At 44.2% G+C, this 8,563-nt stretch overlaps 1 protein-coding gene across 2 annotated transcripts in view; it reads right to left on the reverse strand.

Annotated features, from left to right (window-relative positions):
- Positions 1 to 8,563, reverse strand: part of LOC102382783 (regucalcin) — a 27,517-nt gene that overhangs the window by 13,479 nt on the left and 5,475 nt on the right. Inside the window, exons 1-2 of one of the 2 annotated variants that reach the window (XM_006017043.1) lie at positions 7,282 to 7,324; positions 7,071 to 7,169 (exon numbers count right to left, since the gene is read on the reverse strand). The gene's annotated coding sequence lies outside the window, so the exon portion shown is untranslated. Of the gene's footprint in view, positions 1 to 7,070; positions 7,170 to 7,281; positions 7,325 to 8,563 lie in introns of those variants that run through there. The other variant, XM_025195451.1, reaches the window with a different exon arrangement.

Here is an 8,563-nt window from a genome sequence, read left to right on the forward strand (position 1 = left end):
TTTCAATATTTCCCTAGAGAAACTTCCCTCCCCCAATATCAAGATGTGGTTTTAATACCTTTGTAATGTTTCTGTATTTTTATTTTTCAATAAATGCCAGTAATACAATCACAAAAGTATGGGCCTTTGGGGAGAAGGGATTGGTTACAAAAGAATAGATAATATATACCTCATGCTATCCTAGCTGTGAAAGGTACTAGAGGAAGATAAACAATCTCTGTGCCTACATCCGAAAGTGAACCCTGCAATAGATCATAGGAAAGTAGGGCTGGAAGGGACCTCATAAGATCATCTAGTTCAGTCCCCATAGGTGAGCAGATAAGGAGGCTTAGATTTCTCTGTCCAGAGGTGCTTCTTTCAACAACAGGCTTTGGGTAGCTGGGGTAGAGGTGCCTGGGAGGTAAGTGGAAAACATTGCTAATGAGAGAGGTAGTAGCTTGAAGATCCACTGATTTCAGTTAGTCCTCACAGGGTGCTTAGGCTGCAACCCAGGAGTAGGGGGGACTGGATTTCTGTACCAACCCTAGTGGCTCTCCTACCAGTAGAGGGATTATAGCAGGTTGCAGAGCCAGTCTCTGAATACACGAGGCCTGAGACTTGCCATTTGGGTGGGGTACAAGTCTCCTAAGCTGACAGGCACCCTGCTCTTCTAGAAGGCAAAAAGTTGTATTAATGACTCAGCTGGGGTCTTAAGCCATTGGATGTGGAAAGGGTGACTGGTCAAGTAAAAGCATGTCCATCTTGTGCAATATCCCCTAACATAACTGTGAAAGACTGCCAGTGAACAGGAGCTTAGGTTATCCTATGAATAAGAATGAAATCTTAAACATTAGGATAACAGATGAGACTTAACTTGTGAACTAATGAGGAAGAGTCACTGGGGGAACACACACCATTTTAAGAATGCAGCGATACAGTCAGAAAGGCTGACTTCCTAAATCAAGTTACATGGCACAAAGGAGAAGCTTGAAACTCTCCAACTAATAGGGACTTGTTACAGAACAAAGGAACTAATGCAAGAACTCTGTTGAGGTCTTCTTTCTAAAGCTGACCCAGTAAAACTGTCTGCAGCTTTCAGGGATGATTAAAATCAGTGCAATAGCTGATGTTATCTGTGCTGCGAAGTTAACAGTTTGCATTTTCTGTTCCATCATCAGTCACATGAATGATGCAGCAGGTGCCAAAGCTACACAAGATGCTCTGTTTCATAATGCCAGCAGCAGAATAACATGTGATTTGTAAAATCTTTGCTCAGCATTTTTCTGAGTTGTTGATGGAAACACTGGAAACAGGAAAATCTCCTCTGTGCAGCATTCACCTTATGTAAGGATCAGCCCAGACCTTTTACATTGGGTGGCAAATGAGTAGGGACCTACCTAAATTGCAGAGAGACAAAGGTTTTTTTGTGGCCTGATCATGGTGCACAGAGCCAATTTTGCAGGCATTTCATGGTGGCCTCACCCTTTGGCACTGATTGGCCAAGAGGCCCTGCACCTCAGCACTTTTTAGTGGAAAGGCCCCGGGGGTGGAGGACGAACAACAGGGCAGCTGCCATCTTGATTGCTGCCCTTCATGTCACCCTGCCCCTTGGTGCTGATTGGTGGAGAGGACTCAGTGGGAGGAGGAGGAATGAGGGGGCAGCCACCATCTTATCTGCTGCCATTCATGCCCCCCCGCCAGCTGGCATCTTCCTCTCCAAGCAGCAAGGACCACTGGCTCCCACTGGAGAGCCAGCACTTTATTTTTACTGAGTTTGTTTTTCTTCTTGATGTCATGGATTTTGCCAATTTTGTGGACAATACCAGATTTTGCAGTTTCCATGAAATCTGCAAAACCGCAAATTAAGTAGTTCCATACAAATGAGTATATAGAGTGACAAAATGAAAGGGAAATGGGAGTTTGGGTTACAAGTGACTGTAGAGATTATCATTAAGGGTTGGATTCTATTCCTAACTAAACCCCAAACTCCTTGTGGAAAAAAATATTCTCTCCGTGATATGGAGAAAAACAATTATCTCCTCACAGGAGAGCCATGATGCTGACCTTAACTTATGTCTTTTTTATACATTATAATGGTCAAAGACAAGCTTGTTTCAGCAGCACTCTGCCGTGATTAGTGTGGATAGCTTGAATAACAAAATACATATTTTTTAGAAACAAGTTTTAGGAACAATTTTCCCTTCCTCCCAATATTTGATTATAGTTTTAATAAACCGAATCCTGACAGTGCCCCATACAGCATTATCAGCTCCCACCAGATGTAGGTAAAGGTAAAATTTGTGGATTTGGGTTCTAGTCTATGGGGACCAGTTGACCAACAAAGTTTGGTGGTGAGATGGATACAAAAGTACTGTGACTTGGCATGGTGCCTGAGCAGGAAGAGGCAGCATTAGCAAGAGGTGGGCCCACCTGTACCATGAAAGGAAGAAGCTCCTTCCTGTTACACTGGTAAGCAATCAATCATAGGATCACAGGAAAGCAGGGCTAGAAGGGACCTGAAGGCTAGGGACAGAAGTTACACATAAACTGAATGAAGTGATCAGAAACTAGTTTAAACCTGTAACAGAACAGAAGCCCAGTGCAAATAAACCAGTTTCAAAATGGCTGAAACTGGTTTAAGATAAACCTGGTTGAATGTAGTATCAGACTTAACTGATTTAGGTCAAACCAGTTTATGAAACTTCTTTCCCAGACCTTTCCCTGGTTCAAGTTAAATCACAGTCCCCCAGCACACTTTCCAGCCCTGGGCTGGGCTGTCTGCTCCAGAGAGCAGGGTTAGCCCTGCCTCTCTGCTCCCTAGCTGGAGCAGTGAGGGTTGGTTGACGGGGTTGGGAAGGCAAGCCTGACTGGGAATGCAGCTCAGTCTACACAGGGGGTGGGGAACTGCCCCCCACAGGCAAACCCTGTCTGGAACCCGGGGGGAGCGGAGTGCTAAACACCCTTTCCCCTGCTCAAACTTACTGCTGGCTGCAAATGTGGACTACATATCCCAGAGACACCTGGAAGCAGGAAAAGGAAGTGATGAGGAAACCTGCAGAGTCCTGCTGCTGTAATTCTGAAATGCAAATCCCAGAGACTTTGGGGGCAGAAGGAAGAGGAAATGAACACACAGCCAGAGAGCTATGCTGTAGTGCCCCCGGGCTTCTGGCCTGAGCCACTGCAGGCATGTGGCTGCATTTCCTGAATCAAAGCTAAATGTCTGTTCACTTCTGTTTCAATTTAATTTGTGCAGCTTAGACTAACCTGCAAAGACTGAATCAATTCAGCCTCAGGCTTTTTGATTATCTGTACCTAGCCCAAGAGGTCATCTAGCCCAGCCCCCTGCTCAAGGCAGAATCATCCCAAGTTATACCAGCCAAGTGACCACCTGGAGATCGTTGTCTGGACTGGATCCAGACCCCAGTGAGACTTTATTCATCCTAACTCCCACTAAATTCAATATGAGTGATGGATAATACACTACTCTACAAGATTTAGTCCTAAATTAGTATTCAGGAAAAATAACAGTTCTGTTTTCTTTAGTCATTTTAAAGTTTTATGGTTTTTCCAATTTATCTTTTCAGACTATTGGTGATTTTCCCATTTTTTTTCAGAATAAAGGGCCAATAATTTTAGAACAAATTACTAATTTCCTGGAAGAATTATTTGGGTGAATATAAATTTAGAACTGAGCCAAAGAGAAATTAAAACACTCTTGGCAATGAAAATCAGGGCAGCTTTCATTTCAAGGACAAATTCCTATGAAGATCATTGTGTGATGATAAGAGGATGAACAATTTAATTTGGGCAAGTCAAGGGTTGTCCTGTACCTTCCTTAACCCACAGAATCTTAAGGTTAATTTCAATGCTAATTCTCTAGGACTCCACTTCTTTTATTTCATATGACTCCAAACTTTCCTTATTCTGTGAAGTGCTAGGAAGTCCAGAATTGTTATAAATTATAGACCTTTTCGGTTTTTCATAACATGTTTTTCCTGTTAAAAATGCCTCTCACTAAATGGAATTTTTTTGGAGAAAATTTTATCAACATTTTTCATTCAAAAAAGCTGAAAACCAAAACATTGTTCATTCTCAGTTGTAAAAAATATATTTTTTTCTACAAAATACCTTCCAAATATTGCTTCAGTCAATTTTTTTTTATCTTCCAAATCACTTGATCTTGTGTTGCCTTAACTGAGGGGGCCACAGGTTTTAAACGCCAGACTGTTTAAAATTCCAGAGTAGCAAAGTGAAATGAAGTAATGCAACAAAATAAACTAACATTTGTTCTCATATGTGTACACACCTTTTTCCCAAAAACTACCTGCTGAAAATCGTAGTGTGCATTATATATGAGAAATATGGTAAGAGCAGTTTCTTACCAGGCAAAAGTAAGATCTGCATGAGACTCACAGGGAGCAGAACAATAACCAGTTGCTGCTACTCACTTATTTGCTACAAGGAAAGATTTTTTTTGTCTTTATTCTGCCTTTCAAAAACATATATTATTCTGGGGTGTGTTGTATGACAGAAAACATGGTAATAATAGGAACAATAAAAGTGAATGCACAACTTTCTTGCAGAGCAATTTGGCTGCTGTATAGGCAGTCACTCATCCCAGCCACGAGGAAGCTATGAAAACAGTCTCAATGAAATTGCAAGTTATAACCAGCCAGATATAAATGCCCTGTGAATCTGTAAGCATGAGAGAAGGCAGGGGGAGGTCCTCTTCAGCCTGCACAACAGCTAAGCACAGCTACAGTCCACGAGCTCCATGGAGCAGCCCATGGAGTACTTCTGCAAGGAGGCAGGAAGGAGATGGGTCCTAGCCTTCACTCATATATGCTCTATGATGGTCACCACATATGCAGTGTGCTGTACCCATTTAAGTCACAGAGGGAACATGGACAGTAGACCTCCGGACAGCCCCTCAAACCAGGCCCCATCTTTAGGAAAATTATTGCATTTGAGTGTGGGCTAGGTTTGCCAACCCTCCCAGGTTGGCTGTGAGTCTACCAGAACCGGCATCAATTTCCCAGTGACTATTGAAAGCAATCCGGAAGATTGATATTGTTAAACAGGTTGAACAGTACAATTAATGACTAGAGGTGCACTGACACATTGGTCCCATATTGGATTGGCACTGATATAAGGAAAATTAATAGTATCAGCAATCGGATTTTTTTGGGCTGATGTGGCTGATCATGTTGCCAATAAATGGCATGTGCATGCATGCGTACATGCATGCATGCGTGCAGCCACAGCACAGTACACAGGTGGCAAAGAGCACAGCCCAGCAGCATGGAGAACAGCCAGGTCTGGCTGGTAAGTCTGTTGTGAGGGAAGGGGTGGAGCGGGGGGCAGATCGAGGCCCCAGTGGTGAGGGAGGGAGTGGGGCTGAGGCAGGGACAGATGTTGGACAGCTAGGGCAGAGCATGGGAAAGAGCCATGAGCAGCTCATCCAGGGGGCATGGAGAGGGGGTGGGGGCTCCCGCCACCACATGCACTCCAGAAGGGCATGGGAAGCGTATGCCCATGGATCTGCCTGGTGAGGGTGGGCTGCCGCTGCGGGCTGGGGCTGGGGCTGGGGATCAGGCTGGGGTCAGTGCTGGGCTCTTCCTGAAGCGGGGGTTGGGCCAGGGCCACACTCGGGGCAGGCAGCAGTGGCGCTGGGAAGGGGGCTATGGTGAATTTTCGGGTGGAGGCAGCTCCCCCCATAGGGCCTTTCCCAGCGCGACCACTGCCTGCCCCAAATGTACCTCAGACCAGACCACCACTAGGAAGAGCTTGTCACTGCCCCAGCCCCAGCCCGCAGTGGCAGCCCGCCCCCACCCCGCGCACAGATCCAGGGGCACACGACCCCCATGCCCTCTCGGGTTGCGTGCAGCAGCAAGCGCTGCCCCCTACCCTGAACCCCCCAGACAAGCCACTCATGGCTCTGCCCCAGCTGTGCAGGTCCTGCCCCTGCGCCACTCCCTCCCTCACTGAGGGGACCTCGATCTGCCTCCCCCCACATGCCCCTTCCCCCATAACAGATTTATCAGATGGATGCTGCTCTTCAAGCTGCCTGGCTGCAATATCAGCAATCAGATCGGTATCAGCCCATATGGCTCATTAAAAATTGGCCATCAGTATCAGCCCAAAAAATCTCTATCAGTGCACCCTACTAATGATATTAAATCGTGTTGGGGTGAGGAAAATCTCCCAGAATTGCTTCAGTCAGAGTTGGCAACCCTAGTTTGGGCTCAGCCAAAGAAGTCCACTTGGGTTGAATCTGCCTGCCCCCTGAGTTTTGCATAACTATTCCTACATCATTCCCAGGAGCTCCTTAATCAGTTGTGCCCATCTTTTTAGAGGTACAACACACCTGCACTCACTAATAGCTTGCACAAACTCTTTTTTCTTTACCTTCAGTTAATCTATTACTTGTTCTTCTCTTTTACAAAACAGAACTTCTCTTCTAAAATTGTTAACTTAACTGGGATCATGAGCATAGGCCTGAGCCTCTATTGGGGAGAAGGGGATATAAATGTAATAATTAAATTGCCTTCTGGGGTGCTGTCTATGAACTCCCCGCTCCTCTCAAGAGTTTTCTTTCACAATTATACCCACACTCAGACACATGCACACGAGTCAGCTCATTTGCTCTCCTGATGTTTTCTTTAGTCCCCCTGTTTTCCTTAACTGCATGCTATGGTTCAGGGATTGAGGTTTCTCTGCATAAAATGAATATGCCCAGAAGCGCACTTGATTTCCATGTCACTATAAATACATACAACCAAGGGACATCATTGGGATTGTGTTTGCTGTGTTGCAAATAGTTAGTAAACCATTTCTGACTCATTCCTTGCTGCACTCCCCAAATTGTAACCATGATGTTAACTTTCTGGCCCCACCCCGCATGTCCGTCTGCATATTTCTTACTACCATGTTTTTATCATTTTGGGTGCAAACTGCTACTCTAACCTCTTAGGGTTATTACAGCTGGGTACTGCCATTCTCTCAACTTCTGGAGTCAATATTTCAGTTGGTTATGATTCATAAAAACAATTAACAAAACACCCCATCCAAGCACAGGTGCCACTACTGACCTCTATGGTATCCTACGCAGTAATGTTGTCCAACAGTCAACTGAAGAATTATCTTCGTTTGATTTGTTTTGTCCTTAGAAGAATCCCTCCTGAATAAACCTTCAGTAAGGAAGATTCTGTTAATAGCTCTCCTGCTGATTCAATAGAGTGACTTCCCAGGCAAATTCTTTTTTCAATTTTCTCCACGCTGGTTAGAAATAAATGTACTCACCTGTGATCATCAATTTAGATCACGAGTCAAAAAAGCCTTCAGGGCAGAGCACCTGCTTCTCCTGATATGGTTTTTCCTGCTATTGAGCTCTTGCCCAATCCTACTTAAAACCAATGTGAGTCTCTTGCATTGTTCTCAAATGATCAGGAGTTAAGCTTATACAACAATAATACTTGTTTAATTCAGAGTGCTTGCTCTGCTGTTCTCCCCAGCCTCTTTTTCCTGGGCCAATGTAACAACTTATATATGACACTCTCCACACATCTCTGAATGAAAGAGCTAAATGTCATGAACAAGTGGATTAAATCCAAAATTAAGAAGTCACTCACCCAACAGAATGGCAGGACAACGGAGAAGAGCAGGGAAAGGCAACCCCTGTTCTTTCCTTCAAGCATGAGATGGAAAGCATCTCAATGGAGAACTTGAGCAGGTCAGTGCAGGGGTGAGTACTCATCACCCTTGAGGCATAAAAAAACATCCTCCAAGGCAGCTGCTTACTCTTGTACTAGACCAGGTTTGGAAGCCAAGGTAAAAGAAGCTGCCAAGACCTCTGGGTAGGGTGTGAGGCTTAGTTAATACATCATCCACACAGCAAGTGATCTCAGGCAAGCAGTCATAGTTTTAAGCATCATTTGATTCATTAATTTCCTTTACTGGAGTTTATCTAGTCTGATACATTAAACAAATTAATTGCAAGCCCCCACATTCATTCCTGTTAATTTACAAATGCTAGTACAAAGTGACAGGACTTACTATAGCAAGCTTTATGTCTACAAAACTAGGGAGTATCTACCTTCAGGTGTAGAAGCTATTTAGGACTTATATCAAGGAATACAGCAGTATTTTTCTGAAATCAAAGCCCTTTCCTATAATCCCACACTTACAGAACTGCTGGCAGGACAATAAAATATTGGGAACAATCATTAAAGTGAGAAAAATCATAGAATCATAAAGTAGAATCACAGGAAATTAAGGTTGGAAGGGATCTCAGGGCTAGGGATAGACATTACATATAAACCAGTTTAAGTGATCAGAAACTGGTTTACACCTGTAACAGAACAGATGTTCAGTGCACATAAACCAGTTTGAGAATGCCTAAAACTGGTTTGAAATAAACCTGATTAAATGTAGTAACAAACTTAACTGATTTGGCTCAAACAAGTTTATGCAATGTCTGTCCCAGACCCCTTGCTGGTTTAAGTTAATCAGACTCCCCCAGCATCCCAGAATGCTCTCTGGGCTGGGTGGGGTTCTCTGCTCCACAGCAGGGCTGCGCCCCCCC

Source organism: Alligator sinensis, unplaced genomic scaffold, assembly GCF_000455745.1.
Source record: "Alligator sinensis unplaced genomic scaffold, ASM45574v1 scaffold144_2, whole genome shotgun sequence".
NCBI lineage: Eukaryota > Metazoa > Chordata > Crocodylia > Alligatoridae > Alligator > Alligator sinensis.